A 26,678-nucleotide genomic window follows, 5' to 3' on the forward strand; every position below is an offset into this window, starting at 1 on the left:
TGATATTATTCACTTTACCTTTTATTTTATCTTTATAGTTAAAACTCAAAGTTTTCAAGTTATTTTCATTAGTTTTCCTTTGATACAATGCATCTAATAAGTAATATTAAATATTTATATTATCAAGAAAACATTTACACTCTTAGAGCATCTCCAAAGGAGATGTCAAAAAATAAATGTCAAATGTTAATTTGATGGCTGATGTGACAATGTCAAATTTTCTCTTTTTCCAATCGATATATTTCTTTGTTATAAATGATATTTGTAGGATCCATTTTAAAAAGAAATCAATTAAAGTACATTTTTCAAGATCTATAATTGGTGTATTAATAGGATCCGCATAATAAAATAATTATAAAAAATTGACATCACCTTTTCTAATATGTCAAATTTGACATATGAAAACTCAATCCAAATAGGATTGACATATTGGTTGGAGCTCACTCCCACCTTCAAATTTGATTATATTGAATTTCATCTAGGATTTGACATCTCATTTGGAAATGATCTTAATGATCTAAAAGTAAATAATTAATTCTATATTTAAGAGTAATTTGTAACAATGGTCCTTCAACTAAAAATTCATTATCATTGGTCCCTTAACTCATCAAAATCATTTTTATCAATTTCGTTAGAATTTTGTCAAAATAAGTTATATTGAAATGATCATTGTTACAATTGGTGTTCCTCAACTCATCAAAACGTGTAGTTAATAGTCATTTTCGCCAACGGTCAGAATTTTGTCAAAATGAGTTAAGTTGAAAAGACCATTGCTACAATTGGGTTAAAATTAAGGGACCATTTCTCCAATTGAATTTAAGTTGAGGGACCATTTCTCTAGTTGAGTTAAAGTTGAGGGACCAATGATAATGAATTTTTAGTTGAGGGATCATAACTGTACGTTTTGATGAGTTGAGGACCAATGATAATGAATTTTTTTGTTTATAAAAAGGTGAATATAAAAAGGTGAGGATTTTTTTGTTTATACACTTTGATCCTCCTTGTCGAGTGGATTGCCCATTTGGGGATTTTCCAGTTTAGAAGCCAAGGGAACAAGTAGCAGATGCAGTGCCAGGATTAGTCCATCTGACTTTGTTGCTGCTTTGCTGAATAATTTTAGCCAACCGTCTGACTTTGGTTGTATGAAACCATAAAGAACAGCTGCCAAGATGCCGAGTTTTTCCGATTTCTTGATGCATTTGTGTTGCTCAGGCTCCGATGGACCGGTCGATACAAAGCGCATCTGTGGGATTTGGACGTCCCTCTAGCCCAAACATAAGGAGATTGCACACTCCTCATTTCGTTGTAAGTTCGACTGACTCATCATCCTACGAATTGCTTTGTCATTGTAATATTCAAAATCAGATGGTTTTTTCGATTGTAATTTTTGCTTTTCAATTGTTGTTCTTCATTTTTGTTACTTTTTTTTCCTTTTCAAATTTCTTTTCTTTTCCTTTTCGCAATTGTTAATACTTTTCTCCACGGTGGAAGTTTTAGGATCTATGATTTTTGGTGATGAATTTGAATTGATAGCTTTTTTTTTTCTTTCTAAATTTAGCTCTGCAAATTCGAGGCTTTGGTGATGGAAACAAATTTGTTGCGATGAAGACCTCCCTCACTCTCTGAAACCCTAAACGGAACGAAAATGGCAATTCTCGACGTCTATGTCGTTCACTCCTGCAGTTCAGAAATCCTTGGTTTTTTCTCCAATCCAAGTATATTCGTTGTGCACTGTGTTGTTGCATGTAAAGAAAATGGACAAAAAAAAAAAAAAAAAAAAAAACACACACACACAACTACTTACAACAAAGCAGTTTTTTATTTTATTTTAAGAGACAACTAGTGGTAAGTCATGGATATTCACTCTTTTCGAGATCCGGAAAGACTATGGAGAATTTCAGCCTGCCCGTGACCATAGTTAAGCACACGCACCAGCTCAGAAAGGCTGTAAGTTGTGTTCTTTAGCTTAAGTGAATTAAAATCTCAAATGATGTTATTGTAATATCTAAACATGAGGGGGTTTTGTGAAAACTCAATAAACCTTAGGGACCTGATGTTGAAACCTTAGGTCAGGACCGGTTGGCTCCGCTATATATAGCTGATACAATCTCAAAAGCATTTCAGCAAAGGAAGCTGTAGAATATATATCCACCACAGTGCTTTTTTGATCAAGAGAGAGAGAGATCACATCATTAGAAAGGAATGGCACAAACAGGGGGACCGCCGGGACGAGGACGGTCGTGCTGTTGTTGCTTATGTGACCTCTGTAATGCAGTGATAACATGCTCTCAAGCACTGCTAACATGTTGGTGAGTTGGCAAAATTCAAAAATTGCTTATTTACGAGTAAAATTATGTTCAGACGCAAAATTAGGATAAGAGTGGTTTTATGTCTGCGTGCTTATATTATTATTGTTTTAAAGTTTTTTCTACGTTATTATCATCTTGGTGTTGCTACTGCAGTACTAATGTTTTGAGTTGCAGTGGCTTGTTTGGGAGCTGCTCTGGGAGCTAATCAGGGACCTGCTAATGCCGGTTATTGAACAATCGTGATGTTCCAGGCTTGTTGATCACAATATCGTGTCTGTAATGTTTTCTGTTTGAGTGTGATCAAATGTAATATAACTAATAAACAAGCGAGATGTGTTAGCATGTTGCAAACGCAGTGTTGCAACTGGCTTATCAGTGTCTGTCCTTTGATATCTACCAAAAGTTCGTGTGTAATTTAATCAGTTCGCAAATCTTAAATGTAATATAACTAATAAACAAGCGAGATGTGTTAGTATGTTGCAAACGCAGTGTTGCAACTGGCTTATCAGTGTTTGCCCTTTGATATCTACTCAAATTTTGTGTGTAATTTAATCAGTTTTCAAATCTCCATGTTTCTTACGTACACTTCTGGGCAGAGATAATTTCCCTTGTACGTACTACTGGGCACAGATAATTGTACTTGCTTTTTTGGGGCAGAGATAATTGCCCACGTCCAATTCCATTCCTAACTCCTAATTGGCTAATCCCAAACCCCACCCCAGCCAACCCAAGGCCGCCCACCAGCACAAGACTAGTCTCTTCTCCAGTTTCCACAAATCAAATCTTTCAATTTCAGTTTTGAATGGTTTCAGTCATGTTTTGGATATATGTGCTCCAGTTGACCATAAATCTGTCATAGACACGTTATCGAGTATGAAAGCACGTCGTGGACATTTAGTAATTTATAATGTTGTTTGTACAAAGATTCTGAATAAAAGGTTGTGATTTATGATTTAATCTTTCAATGTTATTTTTTGTCTAATATTTTTTGGAACTTTTATAGTGGGACCATCCAATCTTACAATTCTAGATCTGCCGCTGAGTAGGAAGCTAGGTGGCGTCGAGAGAGATGAGGGCTTTCGTCGAAAGGAGAGGGATTGGGGTAGGAGGCGGAGTTCAAAATGACAGAACAGAGAGAGGTCATTGACTTAGATTTGATGGTCGAGATTAAATTTCAACCAATTCAACAGTCCAGGAGACTAGACGGATTTAAGTAAATTTATAAAATATTTTATAAACAAGTGTCTATTTACACTTCAAAAAACCATATACTTGTATTGTACTGAGAATTTGTAAAAATGTAAATAAAGTGTAGAGACCCTATTGAGTTTAGAGCACTTCTACCCCTAAAAAGCTCCCGGGCAATAGGCAATTCAATCCTCCCAAGTGAAAAATAAGTGCCTTTAATGACCAATAACTACTAAGTGCATCTCCATCTTTAAATCAGATAGCCTAGGCAATTCGTATTAAAATAATATTACTTTTTATAAAATAATGAAAATTATTTTTATTTTTAATTTTGAATAATAATAAAAGATTGGTTGAAAGTATTGAAATGTGGTGTAAAGTGAAAGAAAATGGTTAGATATTTATTAAAAATAAATTATATATTTTTAAGTATTTTTGTATTGTTAATTTTTTTTTTATATAATTTTTTGTATTTTAAATTAAATTTTTTTATAATTTTTTATTAGTGGCTGAAAGGGTTTTAAAGGGGGAAGGGGATAAATTAGCTATCCCCTAGGGGATTCTTCTCACGGTGGAAATTTCATGAGTAAAAAGACACATAGATTGCATGCAAAGCATAAGAGCACTTCCAGTGTAGGAAGGCCTTCCTGAGCAATAGGTAACTCAATCCTCTTAAATGGTAATTGTGAAATTATGAGATCTGGGTTTTGAGAAAAAACAGTATTTTCTCAGGAAAATTCATAAAATTCCCTTTTTCTTCTTTATAAATTTGTAAAATTGAGTTGGAAACAATCGTTATCCGAGCTTTTGATTGTTGGGTTTTGAATCTTTTTATCTGGGTCTCTCTGTTTTGGCTTCATAAATTGTTGGGACTCTCTGTTTCTGCTTCATAAATTGTTGGGTCTCTCTTTTGATATGGCGGTCAATGAATGGGTGTACGAAGCTTTTGGGTTTGCACAAAGCTTTTGGGTTTGTAGGATGCACAGAGCTTCTGGGTTTCAAGTCTGAGAGCTTACAGCTTCTCAGTTTCTGGGTTTCTTGGTTTGCAGAGTTTATAGGTTTTGCCTCTATCATTCCCCCTAGCACCACCTAGCGTCGCCTTGTGCCGCCTAAATCATCCCCAATTTTATAGACGTTTTGCCCAAAATCGCCACGCAAACTCGCGACCGAGCGTCTAAGTCGATTTTTAAAACACACACATATATATACACATATATATAGGGATAGGATCAAGAGACAAATATTTTGACAAATATTTTTACACTCCTTTATAGCCTTTACATCTTATAAGATCCAAGGTCTTGATTAAGAGTGATTTGGAGGCTTTTAAAAATAAATGACTTGGATGATTATGTAGAATATAACTAATAAGGAAAACACTAATTTAAATAAAAAGAATATCAAATAATACGAAATTTGAAAAAGAAATAATCAAACTTTGAAATATCCAGGGTATAAAATTATTAAAAAAAAAAAAAAAACATAAAATTCCATTTCCATCTCTGCTGAAGAGGTCTACAACATCTTGATAAAAAAGTCTTTCTTTCCTTCAAACAAAAAACCCTAATTACAGAAAAACAAAAACTTGATACTAGGCAGAAAGAGTTTTGCTTTGACAATAATTTGTTTTGAATTAAGCATCATAATCCTAGGCTAGCAATTCAATCACTTTGCCACCTCCATAGCAAAACCGTATCGAGTCAAGCATGTTTGAGATTTCTATAGCCACAAAATCATCAACCATTCATTTGCACCATATTTAAAAAAAAAAAGTGAAATCCAGGAGTCAAGATTGAGGATTTACAATGTAGGGTTTTGTTATGAGAAGATTCAAGAGACTGATAGCTTGATTTGTTGTAGTGTGCATTAAAATTTCATATCAATCGAATTAAAGTATCACAGGTAGTGAGGCGCGAGAACATCGATCTATCTCCTTACCTTTCTTGGGTGTTCTTCACGGTGGGTTTTACATTCTTTCTTTACCAGTTCAAATTTTGATTATTTTTTTATATTTTATTTTATTAGATAATTCTATTTAATTTAAATTTGTGTTTTCCTAATTTAATTATAATCCACAAAATCATCCAAGTCATTTAATGTTTAACAATCTCCACATCATTCTTAATCTAGATCGTTGAATGTTATAGGATCCAAGGGCTACAAAGGAGTGTAAAAGTGTTTGTCAAAATCTTTGTTCCTTGATCATATCCCATATATATATATATATATATATATATTATATTATTATATAATATGTTTCAGCTCGGTTCGGTTCGGTATACCCTACGAAGGCCGAATGCCTATCATAAATTAAAAGGAGTTTTAACGAAAAGTCCACGGTATTGTTCACTTTAACGAAAAATCATATTTTTACACTAAAAAATCAATCCTAGTACTATTTACTTTATCATTTATTTTGTCCTTATCATTAAAACTCAAAGTTTTCAAATATTTTTTATTAATTTTTCTTAAATGAAAGTGAATGGAAGTCTGCAGTGGGAGATTTGGTACACTTAAGGTTGATTCCTCGTCAGCTTCAATCATTAGCCACACATGCCTATCATGAATTGCATCCTAAGTTCTATGGTCCCTATGAAAGTTAACGGTCTTAGTTTCTGGGATAAGTAGTGGACACATGTCCATCAAATACGAAGGAAGGCGTAAACGAGACGTCCTAAGATTCCGTTTATGTCCCATGTGAGCTGTATGATAAAGCATTTGGAAAGTTATCTTTCATTTATTTGTTTTGGCTTTATCTGGAGCTTCTTCTACGTATACATAACTTTCACGCATTCAGTATATGCCACGTACTAGTATGAAAGACTCTAATCTTGCTTGAATTACAAACAGCCAAAACAAATATGTAATGTCAGCATATCCGTCCATGAATGCAGTCTTTCACACATTCATGGACAATTACGTCTGTATATGCATGTAAATGTCAGCATATCTTTCCATGAATATGATTGTGAGAGGAATGGAATGGAGATGCTAGCTAGCAAGATTCTAATGGACTTGCCTACACGTGAATTTCCACGTCTCAGTTGAAGGAGTGTTTATTTTTCTTCGCCTAACTAGTGACCTTTCTAGTGTTAAAACGTATATCTAAACATATATACATCCATCTGTGATGTTTAAATCAAATATAAATATTCAAGGAAAGTGTTATTGGCATTCCAAAAATCTCATTCTACACTCCTCACAAGTGTATTTTTCTTTCCAAATATAGAAAGTTTGGAGTGTAGAATAAGATTTTTAGAGTGCCAATAACAATCCTCATATGCAAAACTCATTAAGTTATGTGAAAACACTTTGAAAAATCATGCAACCCGTAAGAGCCTAATGTTCGCCTTAAGTGAATTTACATACATCTTTGCGATAGAGATCCAACTCCTAAGCAGGTTACTTACGGTACCTTGTGCTATCTACTATTTTGTTATGATGGTAGTGATTATAATCTAATTATTGATTGTCGTAAGAAACTTGATTGACTTGCTTGTTGGGTTGCCCAGATTCTGCTCTCGCTGCCTTGTATCAAACAGCATGATTTGCTTGCTTTTGAAGAAGCTTTGACGAAGACATCTAGTCCCAAAGAACAAAAGCAACATATATATGAAAAGCTTGCTCGTATTAGCTACTGGTAACAAGTTAAAAGCGCTTGCTGTTCAGAAAAGCGTAATGTCATAATTAACAAATGTACCAAGTAAGCCCACTTAACTGACTTCGCAATCATCTCATGCATTCTGTTTCTTTCCCCAGTTTTATGCATTCTTCTTTTGTGCAGTTCATAATTAGGTGGAGGTTCGAGTTGATCTGTTCCTTTCCTATTTGAAGATAAATTTTCGTGCCAAAAAAAAAAAAAAAAAAAAAAAAAAAAAAAAAAAAAAAAAAAAAAACAGGGTAATTATGCAATAGCTAGTCAACTGGGTATATTTTTACTAACCTGCTGCATTTATAATTCCAGCGAGGCCTCGCAGCACAACCCATGTTGACTATAGCAGATGACGTGATGATTTGGCAGCTCACAGATGACATGGCAGATTTTTAGTTAAAGATCGATGACATGGCAGCTGTGGTTATTACTGTTATAACTGCTCTGTTAAGGTAGCTAGAATGTTTAGGATAATCTGTTAGTATTCTCAAGCTATATATATGGTGAGATAACAATGTAAGAAGTGTGGAAAATCATTTCAGAAAATAACAAACTCTCATTTCTCTTTCTCTCTCTAAGCTTTCGAGCCTTTATTGCTTCCAGTGATTTCTTCATTTGTGATTTCTTTAGTTATGTTATGAGGGTATCACTTGCCCAGGTTTGATCCTAGGACTGCTTTCCGTTGTGCTTCATGGAAGGATTTCGGGATGCATTTGTTGGATAGTGGCCAAATTAGGCTAGGAAACAAAACAAAATTGATGAGGGAACATCATGATGAGGATTATGTTTCCTTGTTTTGTGGCTTGTTTTGTGGCTTATTTTGTGGCTTAATTTGCTCCTTGTTTTGTGGCTTGTTTTGTGGCTTATTTTGTGGCTTAATTTGCTCCTTGTTTTGTGGCTTTTTCAAAGCCATAATTATTTGGCTAGGATGAAGAAAAGCATAAAAAGAGATGGTGAGAGCATTTGGCTAAACAAGGGGGCAAGGGTGAGAAAAAATCTAGAGAGCTAGAGTGAAAAATCTCTTGTGAAAGAACTCTTGGGGTAGAGTGAGGCTCTTGGGAAAATTCTGTGAGAGGGTGTACAAGGGATATGGGATTGGGTTATGTCGATTTAACTCATGTGTAACTTGTACTGTTTTTCTCATAGTGAAGAGCAATATCTCTCCAAGGACGTAGGCAGGTTTTTGCCGAACCTCGTAAATTTCTCGGTGTCTTTATTTCTTGTATTTTAAACTATTCAACTGTGGGTTTGTATGTTGGTGAAGATAATCAGCCAAGGCACAACAATTGGTATCAGAGCTTTGTTGGAAGCTTTGGTTCATTGAAGGTTCAGATTTATTATTCACCATGATGACTACAAACATGTCGTTTTCAGTTGAGAAGTTTAATAGGAAGGGCAGTTTTACTCTCTGGCAGATGAGAGTAAAGGATGTCTTGACTCAACAAGGCTTGGTTAGAGCTTTGAAGGGAAAAGATGGGAAGCCTAAAGAAATGACAGATGACCAGTGGGAGGAGCTGGAGTCGCGTTGTGTTAGCACGATTCGACACTGCATAGCTGATAACATTATCAACAATGTTATGGATGAAGATTCTGCGCCTGCACTGTGGGAGAAGTTGGAAAAACTCTATATTGCTAAGAGTTTGACCAACAAGTTACATCTGAAGAGGAAGCTGTACAAGCTGAAGATGGATGAAGGCGGGAATCTCATGGACCACATGAATGTGTTCAACGGATACTTGGATCAATTGAGGAAAGTTGATGTTAAGGTTGAGGAAGAAGATAAAGCCCTCTTACTTCTTACCTCACTTCCAGATTCATATGAGAATCTTGTGACAACCTTATTGCATGGAAAAGATACAGTAAGTTTGGAGCAGGTGCAGGCTTCTTTGGTGTCTTATGATACACAAAAGAGGAAGACCATTGTTGATGGTGGGCACGAGACTGCTTTAGCTGTTCAAGGTTGGAATCATGGAAGAAAATTGGGAGGAGGATTTGAGAGAGACAGCAGGTTCAAATCAAGCTCCAAAGGCAAGGTACCACAATGCTATGACTGCAAAGAATTCGGGCATAAAAGGATAAATTGTCCTTTGAGAAAAAGAAAGGATGATCTTGGTCCAGGTAGCAGAAATTTTGTGGCGGAAGACTTCGAGTATGCCCTCTAGGTACTCGAAGCAACACATCTCCTGGTGATGTATAGTCTCAAGTGTTGCAGGGGTTTTGCAGCAGGTGGAGCTATGGAATTCACAGGTGATGAGATGGTCCTGAAGAATGAGAAGTGTGAGGAATGTTTGTCTGGCTCGACGGGTGTTGCTGGAAATGGGTGCACTGACAAGTTTCCAAGTTGCAGACAATGAAGAGGAGGAAAACCTGCTGGAGGAGACGAGGATGTGTCGAGATCCTGTCTGAAGCTAAATTTTTTTTTTTGCTTGCAGCAGCTGCACATGCATTGGCAGTGACTGAATCGGAACAGGACCAACAAGGTTGATTCAGAGTGTGCATGCTGGTACGTAAGGCCAATGGACTTTGGTACAATTTGGCCAAGGTGGAGATTGTTGGATAGTGGCCAAATTAGGCTAGGAAACAAAACAAAATTGATGAGGGAACATCATGATGAGGATTATGTTTCCTTGTTTTGTGGCTTGTTTTGTGGCTTATTTTGTGGCTTAATTTGCTCCTTGTTTTGTGGCTTGTTTTGTGGCTTATTTTGTGGCTTAATTTGCTCCTTGTTTTGTGGCTTTTTCAAAGCCATAATTATTTGGCTAGGATGAAGAAAAGCATAAAAAGAGATGGTAAGAGCATTTGGCTAAACAAGGGGGCAAGGGTGAGAAAAAATCTAGAGAGCTAGAGTGAAAAATCTCTTGTGAAAGAACTCTTGGGGTAGAGTGAGGCTCTTGGGAAAATTCTGTGAGAGGGTGTACAAGGGATATGGGATTGGGTTATGTCGATTTAACTCATGTGTAACTTGTACTGTTTTTCTCATAGTGAAGAGCAATATCTCTCCAAGGATGTAGGCAGGTTTTTGCCGAACCTCGTAAATTTCTCGGTGTCTTTATTTCTTGTATTTTAAACTATTCAACTGTGGGTTTGTATGTTGGTGAAGATAATCAGCCAAGGCACAACAGCATTCATCTCATGCGTTCAAGATTTTAGTGTTTTTCGAAATTCAAGGTTGCAGATTTTCTCAGATTCATTAGTTCTTGTTTTCTAGTTTTTAAGTCTATCAGATGTTCGATTAAATGTCTAAGTGAGAAGATTTCTGAGTTTCGCATATATTTCCTTGATGAATTAAAGGCCTATGCCTTATGTGAGTAGTAAAGATTGAAAGTATGAGTAGTAAAGATTGAAAGTGTTAAAGACTGAAAGAATATAAAGCCAAAGCCATTCTTTCTGTATCAAAGATTGAAGATTTGTTGATTTTCTGCACTTCAAAGGCTGAAGCCGAAGTTGCAAGGAACATTCAAAAGTTTTCTATAGTTTTTCTGGGTTTTTCTGCATTTCATAAGGCCGAAGCCGAAGCCGAAGTGTAGTGTTATTCAAAAGTTTGTTTGAAGGAATTTTCTGGGAATTTCTTGTGCTTGGTTTGTAAAACACTTTCTTGGTGTTCAACAATATCTCAGTCGGTGAAGATTGAAGGATTATTGGGTATGCTTACGGTGAAACTCCAAGATGACAATTTTGTTAAGTGGAGTTATCAATTCCAATCGGTGCTAAGGGAATATGATCTGTTTGATTACTTTACAGGGGAATCACCTCATCCTCCAAGGTTTGTAAGGTTTGTAATCAATACAGAAACTGGTGTTACAAAAGAGGTCACAACAGCATATAAGAATTGTGTAAAGAAGGATTTGGCATTGCTTAGTTTATTGATTGCAACTCCGTCTGATGATGCCATGGAGTATGCCATTGGGTGTAAGACTTCCCAAGAAGCACGGACATGCCTGCAGGAAAGGTTTGCATCTATGTTTGTGGTTCAAATTAATCAATTGAAGATTGAGTTTTATTCTTTACAAAAGAGTGGAGAATATGTTAAGAAGTTTATGTTAAAATTGAAGGTTATAAGGGATTAACTAATTTCTGCTGGTGAAAAGGTATTTGATAATGACTACATGATCGTTATGCTATCAAGACTACCTTTTAATTTTGAGATGATCAAGAAAGCGATTCTTGCTAGAGAAACAACTATGTCTTTGATAGATTTTCGAGCACAACTGATTGGGGCTGAAATAAGTATTGAATCAAGAATGCATTCACTAAGTACATCCATGTCTACAATGGTGGTACAAGGAGAATGATCTAGTTCTCAGAGATTTCAAGGGGAATATGAACAAGAAAAAAGTTCTAATACTCAGAGAAGCCAGCAAGATTATAATGGAGATCAATTTGGTTTACAGGGAGGAAATGGATATGTTGACAATGGAAATAGGTTTTATCAACAAAGAGGAAATTTCTTTGGTAACAATAGGAGGTTCAATAATGGGAATACAAATTCAAGACAGTATTCTGGTAATGGCAATTTTGGCAACAGAAATGGAAAAATGGATGGCAACAACAGTGCACATTTCTCGAGTAATGGCAAACAGTCTCAAAATGGCAATTCTAATTATGGAAATTCATACTCTGGGATATTGGAATGGTAATACAAGTTACAAGTCTGCAATTTCTCCAGAATGTAAATATGTTCAAGAATGGGCCACACAGCACCTATTTGTTACTATAGAACTGATAAAACTACATAGTAGAAAAATATGGGAATAAGAGTCCATCAACCTGCAGAAATTCCTTTCAATTCGTCCATCATTCGGCACAAATCCTCTCAATTCATGGTATTTTTGTTTTCCGCCCATCAGGAAAAAGAAGAGAGTGAGAAAGGTTGACGAAGAAAGAGAAAATATTATTTTATGTTAAATTTTACATTTTTTTTATTGTTTAAATGGTAAAATATCTAGATGTGAATTGATGGAGGTACGGTGGTCACGGTCCGGTTTGGTCCGGTTTCACTGTCAAATCAAAATTAGAATTGAAAAATATAAATGGTTCAGTTCAGTACATTTCCACTTAAATTTATTATTGAAACTGCATTGTTCGGTCCGGTTTCGATTCGATTTATGTCGATCTACGGTTTACGCCGGTTTCTATAGATATATATATTTTTTTTCTTTTTAACTTCTACTTCCAATACCAAACACATATTTCAATCACAAATTCAAGTAAATTTGAGTTCCCTCTACTAGATCTATCAGATTTGTGATCGGAAGATAGAAAATTTAACTATACCCATAACCATGTACCCATTTAACCATAACCGTTTATTTTAACAACTTGAAAATTACAAAAGTAACCGTTTACCCATTTAACCATAATCGTTTACCCATTTAACCATAATCATTTACCCATTTATCCTTTTTTTTACCTATTTACCACTTTTTTCACCCGTCTACCCCTTTTTCCACCCGTCTACATGTTTTTTTTAACAACTTGAAAATTACAAAAGTAAAATTTGTCATAATTTTCGTTATAACCGTTATAACCGCGGTATGTGCTTACCAGTATATCAATTTAAAGCAGTCTGTACAAGACCTAGCTAGTTCTGGAATCACAAATGCTAGGCTTTCTCCACCCTCTCATGCTATTTCAGATGATGGTATGTATCTGTTCTAAACTCTCTTTCAAACCTTGTCATTAGTCCAGACTAGATTTTGTTTTAAGTTTTTGTGTTATATGACAATTCCTGTACTGAGGCTTCACCTCATATCTTTCTGTTGACCCTAAAAATTACAAAACCTACGTGGCGCGCAGGCCGAGTAACTAGTAAGCTAACTACGTCCTTCGGTTGAATGCGGGGCGTGCCAACTCGTCGGCCGAGCTCGGCCGAGGAGTAAAATTTGTTGATGTCGCTTTGAGCGCGTCGTTGACTTCTTTATCTTGCGATTGCGACCGAGGAAGGAACACTCTCGGTCTCTGAGTTCTACAGCCTGAAGACAAGGCTGCTAATTCTGCGGAGTTCAATAATCGTCGGAGCCCGATTCGGTCACCGTGATTATATTCGTGAGAGTATAAGCACGTCGAATCGAGACCAAGGTGTATGGGCACAGGTACTCGAACGTGATGTATGTCTTGATGGTAAACGTAGTTCGGCCGTCGGAATGCCGAACCCTGAAACCTACTTGCGAGTATCCAATCATAAAACCACTCGGCGTCCTGTACGCCGAGCAATGCGATTCGTAACACCTAACTATGCCGAGAAAGCTTAGCAAGGTGACCTCTGCCAACAAAGGTTCGAAAACCTTTCTCGACCGAGACTTGGATAGATAATCGGTCGACCTCGACGCAGTGCTGTTTATCCAAACTGAAGGTGCTCGCCGGGCGCTTCCACAGTGCTGTTTATCCAAACTGAAGGTGTGTCGGCAGGAAAAGAAAAGGAAAAATCTCAAGGTGTTTGAGAGGTTTTGCGCAGGGCAATTGTATGCTGATTGTGAAGGTCCTTTTCTGTTTGCATGATTTCTTGTATTTATAGTGCCCCATTCCTTGAAACTGACTCCGATTTGGATTGGGAGTCCTTGTCCCATTTCGCTTCTTCCTCGAACAAACCTACTCCTACTGGGATTCTGAATTTTCCTTCTTTTCGGGACTTCATTCCTTGATGGTCGAGAATCCTAATTGTACCAGGATTTCCTCGACCTTTCTATTTATCCGGATTACTTCTGATGGGATTTGGCCGACCCTGCCAGCTGGCCCGGGCCTTATTATTCGGCCCATAGTATTTATCATCTCCTTGGGCCGAGCACATCCTGCTGCTCGGCCCAGCAATAATATTTCGGGCCCAAACATTGCCCCCTCGCTTCTGAGGTCGCCGACTGTTAGCTCTTGGTCGGGCCTCGACCTTGAAGAAGCGAAAACGTTTATTGCTTTTTTGAACTTTACTTAATGACCGTTATTCCTGCGCATTTATGAGGCATGATTGCACTTTCCTCGCTGCCCCCAAAGCGTGGCCACGTGTCGATTCTCCGTCGCTCTTAAAACTTTCAATCGTGGACCTCGAAACCGTGCGCTAACTGGAACGTCTCATCCTCATTAATGCCTTAAAACTGTCGTCGCACGCAATCGTGCGTCCTGGATTTTCGACTCCTCGATCCCCTCTTCGCAGGTTCCCAAAATATCCGAAATGATTGAGCCTTTCCCGGTTAAATTTCCCCCCAATTTGAACCAGTGCTTTTTGAATCCCGGACGTTTGATATTCATCCTGAAAGGCCTATAAATACCCATATTTCTGCCATTTGCCTTTTACGCTTTCAGAAATTCTAAAATCTCAAATTCCTCATCCTTGTTCGTTCCAAACCTTCCAGTTCTGCCTTCTGTAATACCTTCTTTTTCCAGAAACATCTTTTCTCCACAAATGGCCTCCTTCATTTCAAAACTTTCTGATGAGATCAACAAGTGCAAGGATTTCATCGATCGGAGCGCCGTCAAGACGCTACAATTTGACGAAGACATGGCCACGACCCACCAAATTCTGGGTCCCCTCTTCAGAGACGCAGTGTCGTCGTCTGTCACTAACCTGCTCAAGGAGCAGTGCTTGAAACCCCTGCTGCAGGGGTTCGACTGGTCAAAGTGGACTCTGGCGCGGCCTTAGGGAGCCTGGCCCTCGACCACCGCGGCTTGGGCTGCCTGGGTCGACCGGATGAGCACATTCTTCTCCAAGGAATGGAAGGCTTTAGGTATCTATGATGCCATCATCCTGTCGACCATGGAGGTCGCCATGGATAAGGAGCTGCTTATGGCAGCCCTGAGTCTATGGTGTTCAGCCACCAACACCATGGTCCTGCCTTTCGGCCCACTCGGCCCCACAATCCTTGACGTCTCGGCCATCCTTGGGACTTCCCCGACCGGCCTTCCTATTGACGCCGCCCTTTCCGGATACCCTTCTCCTCTCGACCTGAAGGCACTATTCGACGAAAGGGCCGTCGAGACGCTAAGCCGGGACGACCGGGAGCCCTCAAGGGAAGAAGTTCAGAAGCTGCACAAGAACTTCTTCAACTACAACACTCTCATTCTTCACTTCGCCGGCCGAGGCGAAGAAGGTCTTAGGAAGGGAGAGCACGAGGCCTTCCTCTTCTACTGGTACAACAAATTCATCTGTTGTACCAGGTCAAATAAATGCCTGGTGGAGAATATGCCGATGGCCCAGGCACTGGCTAATGGTCGCTCGCTGGCGCTCAGTCCAGCCATACTCGCCAACCTCTACCGCTGCCTGGCCGAGGCGACCATTGGCAAGATTGACCCGCACCAGAACGGCCCCTCTGGGTGTTCCAACTCTGGTTGCAGGTCTACTTCTCCACCCTTCGACCGGAGGTTCCTGCCTTCCAGCGAACGGCCGCCCTCGGCCTTCAACTGGCCTCTCGACCAGCGCCACCTCACCGAGCAGCCGAGGTTTTCAAACACTTCCTCAGCCTCGACGTCCTCTCGGATGACGAGTTCCTGGTGTGCCGGCGCCAGGAGTACCCATCCTCGCTTAGGCTCCCTACGGCAGCATGGGCCGAGTCTGAGGATGCGGGCATCCGCCAGCGCTGGGGGTCGTTTGTCTTGGCTCGCGACCTTCCTCTTGAATGCGATGCTCGCCGAGCCAGCTGGGAGGTTTATCACCCTCATTTTCTCGCCCGGCAGCTCGGCTATCTTCAAGGCTGTCCAGTCCCCCTGCTCGCCTCTCGGTCGCTCCTAAGTCGGGGACGTCTTACTGGTTCCTCTGAAAGGGAATGCAAGACGTCGGACCAGGAGTTCCAGGAGAAGTGCAGGAAATTTCGGCTTCGGCCGACGGTTCCTGAATCTTTGGGAACCGACACCTTCGGGGACTGGTGGGAGGAATATACCGGAGACTTCTTCGGCGCCCCGGCCGAAGATCTGGTGAAGAAAATCTTCGGCGATCGGCCCAGATCAGCATCCTCGACTCACCCTAAGGAGTCGGCCCAAGGTAGTATTTCCGCTTCTTTCCTCCTTTTGTTTTATTTCTCGTCCCTGTTATTAATTACTTTGCTCCAGGGGGTCGTGGGTCGAAGGCGGTCGAAGTAGTCGCTGCGGTGGCAAAGGCGAAGAAGCTGGTGCCCAAGAAAACAACCCTTGTCACCGAGCGAACGGTGCCTTCCAAGCGCCCCCACCGAGAGGCCGAGCCTGCGGAGGAGACCCCTCGCCCTTCTAAACGTGTCAAGAAATTGGCGAAGAAGGGCGACCGGGAAATTCATGTCGTTCCCAGTGACACTACTGGGACGCCCGCTCCCGCCGGCTCTCCATCTGTGCCAGCTGCCGCGGCCTCCCCAACCTCGAATCCTCCAGCCGTTTCCCCGGCGGACCCAAACGCCGCACCCGCTCCAGCTTCGGAGCCGGTCGTGGCACCTGAAGCACCCTTGTCTCCAACGGTCGTTTTGGAGGTATAATTCTGCTTTCACTTGCTTCCTTAGGTTTTTGATCGTAATGCTAACTGTTCTCTCTTTTTGTTCAGGATGTCGAGAGCGAGAGTGACGAAGTCCCGCTGCAACGCCGTCGTCGACCAGTCAACTCTCCTCCCGTCCATCCTCCTCCTGTAGTCGAGGTGACCGCTCGACCACGTCCTACTGCGGCGGAACGTGGCAAGAGACCCATGGTCGATCCTGAGGCCACGGCTGAGTCACCGATCCACCCGCAGGACGAAGACCCTCCCATTCCTCCACAGGAAGTCTCTTCGACCTTTGTAAGTATTGTTTCTTTTGTGTTTTGAGTTTTTTGTGACACATGTTTTTGAAAAGATATTAAATGTCAGGTGCCTGAACATTCATTTCACCGGCAATTTTACGCGCCGAGGGGCGTTATCTATATTTCCTGGCCGCCGTCGTGGCCATCAAATGTGGATAACCTCCATCGGCCGCGTGAATTGCGTAGCGGTCTAAGGCACTGGGCTCGGCCATTAAGCTCCCTGGGTTCGAGCAATGACCCAAAGGGCATGGCCGAAGTCTCCTCTCAGCAGGTCTAAAACAATCCCCTTTTTCTTTATGCACTATATCACGTCTTACTTTCCCTCACAGTTTTCCTTTTATGTGCACAACCATCGTGGGAAGTGGAACTTGACGCTCTGCTTCAAAGCACGACCAGTGAGGTCGGCTCCTCCGCAGCTCCGGCCAAATCGGCAGGAGCCACGCCCGCCGAAGTCTTCGTGAAGCTGCACGAAGTCCTATCTCTGACTGCTTCCCAAGCTCTCCGGTGCAAGGGCCTTGATTCTGTTGGGGAGTGTCTTAATGACCTCGCCAGCGGTGGTCACCTGAGCCCGGAGGGCATCTCTTTCCTAACCGACCTCCTGGAGCGGACTCGGCAACACTTTCTTATCTTTGAGTGTGCCCTACAGGCCGAGGACGATTTGAAGGTGGCCAAGGTTGCGCATGAGGCTGGCCGAGTAGAGATGGAGGCTTTCAAGGCAAAGAAAGCAAAGCTGACTGAGTTTGATCTCCAAATCTCTGACCTCCAGCGTCAGATTTCTGACCTTCAACGTCAAAGGTCGGCTGCTGCTTCCGAGCTTGAGAAGGATTTTGAGGCTAACAAGGCTCGGCTGACGGCCTTCGCTGCCGGCGCACGGCGTATCCAGCAACTGCAGTGCAACAAGAAGACGCGGCAGGCTGAGATAATTTTGAGCGAGGCGAAGTGGCTGGAGCTGAAAGCTGCCCTTGAGACTTACCTCCCCTCGACCCCTTAGGAGTTCACCATTGTATTTGTACTTGTAATGATTTTTTGTTATCAATACAATGGTCGTTTTGCTATACAATGGTCGCCTTGCTCTCAATACAATGGTCTTATTCTTGCATTTCCCATGTAATTGGATAGTACTTCTTTAAAAACTTTCCATTAATCGGCAATTTGTGAACTGAACCCGTCCGATCTCTTAGATGATATGCCCCCTTGCCGAGGACTTTGTGAACGATGAATGGCCCTTCCCAATTTGGCGACCACTTGCCAAATCTGGGGTCTTTAATTCCAACAGGCAACACAGTTTGCCAAACCAGTTCTCCCTCGCCGAACGTTTTTTGTCTTACACGCTGATTATATGCTCGCTCGGCAATTTTCTTTTGTGCTATCAACAAGTTACCCGCGTCGATTCGACTTTCTTCCAAGTCTTCTAACTCTTGTCGCATCGCTTGACTATATTCAATACTGCACAAATCATTCTGCTCAATTACTCGCAACGAGCTTATACTCAATTCGACTGGTAACATAGCGTCGTGTCCATAAGTCAATGCGTAGGGAGTGGTTCCAGTGGCCGACCGGGGTGAAGTTCGGTATGCCCATAATGCTTCATTTAACTTCAAATGCCACAACCCCGGTTTCTCTTTTACCATTTTTTCAAGGATGCCGATCAACACTTTATTGCTTGCCTCGGCCTGCCCGTTTGCCTGTGGGTAATACGACGTAGATTGCTCCAGTCGGATATTCAAACTTGCCGCGTATTCCCTAAACCTATCGGCCGTAAATATCGTACCATTATCAGTTATGATCGTTTCTGGCACACCGAATCTGGTCACAATATTCTCCTCTACGAAGTTGCATACCTCTTTAGCAGTTAATTCGGCGTATGACCTTGCCTCGACCCACTTAGTGAAATAGTCAGTCGCTACCATTATCCACGCGTGTTTCGCTGCCCCTGATGATGGCGTGATTTTGCCAATTACGTCCATTGCCCAACCCCTGAATGGCCAAGGTTTAGTGACCGAGTGTAGTAATTCGGTCGGGGCTCTCTGTACAGGTCCATGAATTTGGCATGGTACGCACCTCCGTGCATATTCGATGCAATCTTTTAATATATTGGGCCAAAAATAACCGTGTCGTCGGAGCAACCAACGCATCTTTCGTCCGGACTGATGTGCCCCACAAATTCCTTCATGTACCTCGGCCATTACTTGGGTGGCCTCTTGTGGGCCGAGGCACAATAGTAGTAACCCGTCCTCGCCCTTGCGGTATAACTCATTTTGGTACGACACGTAATTCGTGGCGTGGACCTTCGTTCTTCGGTCATGTTTCCCATTGGGGTTATCGAGGTATCGTAACATCGTCCTTCTCCAATCATCTGGTTCTACTTCGACGGCACATATTTCCACGGGATCTCCTCGTTCTAGTAGGGATGGGAGAGACATTACCCTTGTGCGTATTACGTGTGCGCGCTGGAGAGTTTGCCGATTGATCAAGGCTGGGTACGAGCGCAGACTTGTTACTGCAATTCGGCCTAGCTTGCCCCCCATGAGTTGTGCTCCGGAGGCGATCTGGGCGAGTTCGTCGGCGTCTGTGTTGTGGATGCGTGAAATGTGTTCAAATGTGATCCGTTCGAACGACTCGGCCAGGTAGGTGGCAACCATGTGATAGGGCGCTAAAGTACAACTCATGCAACGAAACAGGCCGTTTATCTGGTTAATTACAAGTTCGGAATCACCGAGGACGAGAACGCGGGAGGCCCGTAGATCGTGTAAAACGTGGAGGCCGATAATGAGGGCTTCATATTCGGCCTGATTATTGGTGCAGCTGAAATCTAACTTGAGAGAAAAATACCATCGGCAGTGGTCAGGCGATTGAATTGCAATGCCCACACCCGCCGAGGTCGAAGTGCTGGAACCATCAAAATGCATAGTCCAATGACCATCGCGCGTGGTGATTAAACCGATATCGACGTTGTCTCCCTCAGAACCATAAGGGGAAGGGTGTTGGGCCAAGAAATCGGCGAGAGCTTGCCCCTTGACGGCTTTTTGGGGTACATACTGAAGGCTGAACTCGGATAACGCGAGCGTCCATTTCCCGATTCGGCCTTTGACAATAGGCCGAGTGAGCATGTATCGAATTACGTCTGTTTGGGCGATGACCTGCGTTACTGATGGGAGCATGTAATGCCGAAGCTTGGATGCAGCAAAAAACAAAGCTAAGCACAGTTTTTCGACAGGGGAGTAATTGAGCTCTGGTTCATTCAGATTTCGGCTAAGATAAAAGATCGCTTGTTCACGCCCTCCATTGTTGTCTTGAGCGAGGAGACAACCAATGGATTCAGTAGCTGCCGAAATGTATAATTTAAGGGGTTTGTTGCGACATGGTGGAACGAGCACGGGTGGGGTTGAAAGGGCCACCTTGATTTGCGTAAATGCCATTTGATGCTCTTCGCGCCATTCAAATTTGTCGGTATCCTTAAGTTTTAAGAGCGTAGAGAATGCCTTCATCTTACCCGCCGAATTGGCGATGAAGCGACGGAGGAAATTTATCTGCCCGAGTAACGACTGGAGCTGCTTCTTTGTCGTCGGCGGTGGTGCGCTAATGATGGCGCGGGCTTTATTTTCGTCGACCTCGATGCCGCGATGGTGCACCAAAAATCCTAAGAAATTACCGGCCGAAACACCGAAAGCACACTTGGCCGGGTTCATCTTGAGGTTGTTTTTGCGCATGCGAAGGAACGCTTGCCTCAGGTCGTCCAGGTGTGTTTGACGACGTTTGGATTTTACGACCACATCATCGATATAAACTTCGACGATTGTACCGATTAAGTCGTGGAAGATCATATTCATGGCTCTTTGGTATGTGGCGCCAGCATTCTTGAGGCCGAAAGGCATGACTACCCATTCGTAAGTACCAAGTGCCCCCGGGCAACGGAAAGCCGTCTTGTGGACGTCAGCTTCGGCGATGAAAATCTGGTTATAACCCGCATGACCGTCCATAAAAGAGAGCAGTTCATGATTAGCCGCGGCATCAATTAATAAATCTGAGATCGGCATCGTATATTCATCCTTAGGAGTAGCCAGATTTAGATTACGGAAATCGATGCAAATGCGAAGGGCACCGTTTTTCTTTAATACGGGGACGATATTGGCCAACCATTCGACATACCGAGCGGTCCTAATAAACCCGGCTTTTAGAAGCCGAACTAATTCTTCCTTAATGCCGAGTTGTACTTCGTTTGAAAATCGGCGAGGAGGCTGTCGAAAAGGCTTACACCCCTCCTTGATGCGTAGTTCATGCTCCACAAGGTTTCGGTCGAGGCCTGGCATTTCATGATAACTCCACGCAAAGCAATCTTTAAATTCGTGGAGTAATTTACGGAGTTCGACCTTCATGGACGATGGGAGTAACGCACTAATAAACAATGTTCGAGGATCCTCGGCCGTGCCGACGTTCACTTCCTCTAACGGGTCCTTGACTTGAGGTCGATGGTCTTCGAGTTCGGCCGGCGCAGCCTGAACTTTATCGAAAGATAGAACGGGGCCGTTATCTGATTCGGCCAGAAATTCGATTAAATTGACGCCAGAATGTGGTTGCTTGGTAATGGCGTACCAATGGGCCAGCAAACGTTCCATTGTAGATGAAACCGCGGCCTGACGCCGTTCTTGTGTGGTGTGCTCAATCATCGGCATGGATAACCAAGTTCGCCAAGCCAAGTCTCGCCGAATCCTGTTGGACAGTCTCGGCGCCGACCTCAATCACTTTTTGTACTGAAATTCTCGTCGGCCGTCCATCCTCGTTAAGGCCTTGGAGGGTGATGTAGCCGACGTGATCATCATAATAGCGAGCCTGAATCATGTTGGTTTCAAATGGTTGGTTATCGGCCGGGTGAACTACGACCGATTTGCCATCCCAAAAGATGAGGACTTGGTATAATGATGAAGGAATGCAACTGGTTTGGTGGATCCAGTCGCGGCCAAGTAATGCGTTATAATCCGTCTTGGAATCAATGACAAAGAATGTCGTCATGTGTTGACGACCGGCAATGCTAACTTCCAGCGGGAGCACCCCTTTGGTATGAGATTTGTCACCAACAAAGCTGCTCATAGTGATCCCTGACGGAATGAGTTCATTATCAGAACGGCGTAAAGCCTTCATGACGGATATTGGCATAATGTTGACCGTGGCTCCACAGTCGACAAATACTTTAGAAATGGGAAATCCTTCGATGTGAGCCGTGACGTACAACGGCTTCAGGTGTTGGAGATTAACCGAGGAGGAGCGGGGAAATAGCTCGGCCAAAGCTGCCTTAAGGTTATCTCCGCTTTGGTTTTCTCGGTCGTCGTCGTTTGCGACAAAGTCTACTTGTGTGGCTTCCTCGGTAACTACGTCCCCGTCCAAGAAACTCGACTGGTGGGTACTCGGTTGGAATTCAGCGGGTAGAACGTGTACCATACTAATCTCCATATGTTCGAGGACCGAGGGGCCCATTGGGTCATGGTCGTCGTCTTCCGGAGAACTATCCTCTGTAGCAGTCGTCGGAAAATCCTCGATCAGACTTTTGAGTTCCTCGGTAAGAGCCGGTATCCGAGACGTGGGAACCAAATCGAGTGTGGGTGAGCCATTTCCTTCGACGATGTGGACTGCCGAAGATTTACGTTGGTCCTTTGTTGCACGGGCTCGTTCTTCATATGCAATACGGGCGTTCCTCGTGTCTAGATAGGTATCCAACCGTGCTATCCGTTTTTCCTCGTCGGTCGTGAGGCCGAAGAGCGATACAGCTGAGAAGACTTCGAAATGATAGCGTAAATGCTGAAGGTCTTCGAGCGAAAAGGGTAATTCGGCGGCGTCGATATCTGTATAAGGATCGACCTCAAAACCAAGGACCCGAGCCTCCCGTATATGTTGGAACCTAGCTTTAATGGCTGGATCAGAAGTTTTCTGGATAATCTGCTCGGCATCAGGACAAGTTAGCGCTAAGTCGAGGGCTTCCTGACATGCCTTGGGGAGTCCGTACAAATCATTTGCGGAGTATTTCTTATGAAATTCTCGCATGTATTCCATGGATGCACCGAGGAATGGAGGGTGTAAGTTGCGCCGTATTTTGATAAACGGCTCGCGCGTTGGTAACGGAGAAAGTTTCCTTTCGGCCTCTTGTGTAAAGTACTCTAGACGAGCTCTCGTTTCCCCAGGCCGGAGAAGGATCTTAATACGTTTCTCAGCCTCCTCAATAGTGGTTTCGAAATCAGCATCCGCTACTTTCTTCCCTTCGACTAACTCGGTCATGATAGTCGGGGTTGGCCGTTCGCCAATATCTTCCACGGCCTTTTTTGGTTGCCATTGGTTGGCCGGGCTAGCTTGCGCTTCTTGTCGCCGAGCCATGCAATCTATCCGTTGGCGGCGACGTTTTTGAGATTTAGATAGCGCCGTATACAAGCCAGTTGGAGAGTTGTAACTGTACCAGCGTTGATCCGATGTCCTTGGTGGTTTGAAAGTTTTGCGATCGGCTGGTAATCCTGAACTGTTGGCATTGCGCGAGTAATAATCCTCATTATAGAAAGGTGCGTCGAAATCAGGACGCCGCCTGACCGAGGTCTGGTCTTTCGGCTGTACTTGTGGGCCGAGTCGGTCGAACACTTGACGTCGTGGACCTAATCCCTTTGACGACGCCGTAGGGGTCGTTGGTGGTGTTGAAGATTTCTTCCCAGGTTCAACTGGTGTTTTACAATGGTCACATAAAACCTTCGATCCACAAGTTTTGTCAGAATTTGACCCCGTCATCGGCTCATCGGCGGGTCGCACCGATTGTTCCGTTGGTGGTGCATTTGAAAATATGTCGAGCTTTAGTCTTGTTTGACCATTCCGTTTACGGATATGCTGCACCGAGACATATTCGGCCTTCCCTTTGTTCTTGGGAAGGTGGGCATCCACCATACCAATCGTTGTCGAAGGGAAAGGATTAACGTCGACCGCCATTTTTTCCGGAAATTTCAACTTTCCTTTTTCGATCCAGCTTTGAATTGTGTCCCGGAACACAACACAATTATTGGTTGCGTGCTTATTAGAATTATGATACTTGCAGTATATCTTTCCTTTTAATTCATCGGCCTTAGGGATAGTATGCCCCGGCCGAAGCTTGATGATTTTTGCTGCCAATAACTGATCGAAAATTGCGTCAGCTTTGGTGATATCAAAAGTGTATACTTTTGATGACTTACCCGTTTCCTCGGCGGTCAAACGGGTTTTGGCGTCTTTGGTATTTACTTGCGCCAAAGCCTTGCAAACATAGGGTTTGTCTATTATGATCTCGGCCGCATCCACACTAGCATACTGAGGGTCTTCACTTTCGGCCGATGCATAGCTCACCGTGGGGTTCTTATACAACGTCCCCCGGGATGGTGACTTTGATATCTTTTCTTCTCGGAGCAGATACTCATATTGTTCGACGTGTTGAGCAAGTTCGTACATATCTCGAATATTTGCCCCCAGAAACTTCTTTTTGTACTCCACGTCCAATCCGTTGAGGGCGATCCTGACGAATTCCACTTCGGGGAGTGGCACTCGGCACCAATTCCTGGCCGATTTAAACCTTGTTAGGTATTCCATTGGAGATTCATCAGATGCTTGAGCCATCCTGGCCAAGGATGATACGGACATCTCCATCCCTGGCCGATAGAATTGTTCATGGAACTTTTCGATCAACTCTTCCCAACTCTTCACGGAGTTGGGTGGAAGATTAATGTACCAGGCGAAAGCTGAGCCTGTCAGTGAAAAGTTAAACAGCCGTAGTTTGTAGAAATCACTATTGACGTCCCCACACTGCGCTGTGAACCGAGCCACATGTTCTAGTGAGGATAAAGATGATTCCCCGGCGAAGAGGCTGAAATCGGGGATCTTAAATCCTCGTGGGTATTCAAACCTTTCCACATAAGCCGGGTATGGGTGAATGAATTTTGGAAACTTCGGCCCTTTCTTTAGGGCCGAATCAATCATTCTCTGGATTTCTGTCACGTTTATGGAAGCGTCTTCATCTCCCTGGCTTGGTCCCTCGGATCTATTTCCTGGTCCTCTTCTCTCTAAGGGGACTGGTTGCGGCCGAGCGGACCTTCTCTCGGCTGGTATGGGCACATTTGTCGGGAGCTGCCGCGGTTGGCCGACCTGTCCATCTTCGAAAGCTTTACTGACTAGTAGTTCAAGCATTCTGGTCTGTGTATCGCTGTTACTACGTATTGCGTCTAGCAAATCATTCATCTTCTGACCAATCGACTGCTCGACCTGACGATATTGTTCATCCAGTCGTCTTCGAAGGAAAGTCCTAGTTGGTGGATCGGAACCTTCCCCGCCATCGTCATCACAATCTTCCACAATCCCTTCCATGAACATTCCAGCTGTTTGATTCGGGATTGCGGGGTTGTGAAGTTGCCCGCCGAAACAGACCTCATTCTCTCGGCGTGTTACACTTGTGGCCTCGGGCGGCGCAATTATGATCGGATTTTTTGTAGAGTGCAAATCCTGCCCAAGGCCTTGCACTGGTAAGTCAGTCGTTGACTTTCCCATGGTTGTTTTCTGCTTCGTAGACCGTGTCTCAATGGTCATGAACTCCGAAGGTTTAGCACAAATGGTCCCACTGGGCGTGCCAAAATGTTGACCCTAAAAATTACAAAACCTACGTGGCGCGCAGGCCGAGTAACTAGTAAGCTAACTACGTCCTTCGGTTGAATGCGGGGCGTGCCAACTCGTCGGCCGAGCTCGGCCGAGGAGTAAAATTTGTTGATGTCGCTTTGAGCGCGTCGTTGACTTCTTTATCTTGCGATTGCGACCGAGGAAGGAACGCTCTCGGTCCCTGAGTTCTACAGCCTGAAGACAAGGCTGCTAATTCTGCGGAGTTCAATAATCGTCGGAGCCCGATTCGGTCACCGTGATTATATTCGTGAGAGTATAAGCACGTCGAATCGAGACCAAGGTGTATGGGCACAGGTACTCGAACGTGATGTATGTCTTGATGGTAAACGTAGTTCGGCCGTCGGAATGCCGAACCCTGAAACCTACTTGCGAGTATCCAATCATAAAACCACTCGGCGTCCTGTACGCCGAGCAATGCGATTCGTAACACCTAACTATGCCGAGAAAGCTTAGCAAGGTGACCTCTGCCAACAAAGGTTCGAAAACCTTTCTCGACCGAGACTTGGATAGATAATCGGTCGACCTCGACGCAGTGCTGTTTATCCAAACTGAAGGTGCTCGCCGGGCGCTTCCACAGTGCTGTTTATCCAAACTGAAGGTGTGTCGGCAGGAAAAGAAAAGGAAAAATCTCAAGGTGTTTGAGAGGTTTTGCGCAGGGCAATTGTATGCTGATTGTGAAGGTCCTTTTCTGTTTGCATGATTTCTTGTATTTATAGTGCCCCATTCCTTGAAACTGACTCCGATTTGGATTGGGAGTCCTTGTCCCATTTCGCTTCTTCCTCGAACAAACCTACTCCTACTGGGATTCTGAATTTTCCTTCTTTTCGGGACTTCATTCCTTGATGGTCGAGAATCCTAATTGTACCAGGATTTCCTCGACCTTTCTATTTATCCGGATTACTTCTGATGGGATTTGGCCGACCCTGCCAGCTGGCCCGGGCCTTATTATTCGGCCCATAGTATTTATCATCTCCTTGGGCCGAGCACATCCTGCTGCTCGGCCCAGCAATAATATTTCGGGCCCAAACACTTTCCTGTCTGGATACATGCCGGGAAGGCTCTATGATCTCAATACAAAATATATAAACATAGATGAATTGAAGTCACTGGTAAGCACATACCGCGGCAATGGAAAATAGTATGTG

General features: G+C 43.2%; 1 long non-coding RNA gene across 1 annotated transcript; it reads left to right on the forward strand.

The window, feature by feature from the left end:
- Positions 1–2,056: 2,056 nt before the first annotated feature.
- On the forward strand, positions 2,057–2,787 carry LOC137746285 (uncharacterized). The gene is made up of 2 exons (XR_011069798.1): positions 2,057–2,309; positions 2,484–2,787. It is a non-coding gene; the product is annotated as an uncharacterized lncRNA (long non-coding RNA).
- The last annotated feature ends 23,891 nt before the right edge of the window (positions 2,788–26,678 follow it).

This window comes from Pyrus communis, chromosome 9, assembly GCF_963583255.1.
Source record: "Pyrus communis chromosome 9, drPyrComm1.1, whole genome shotgun sequence".
NCBI lineage: Eukaryota > Viridiplantae > Streptophyta > Magnoliopsida > Rosales > Rosaceae > Pyrus > Pyrus communis.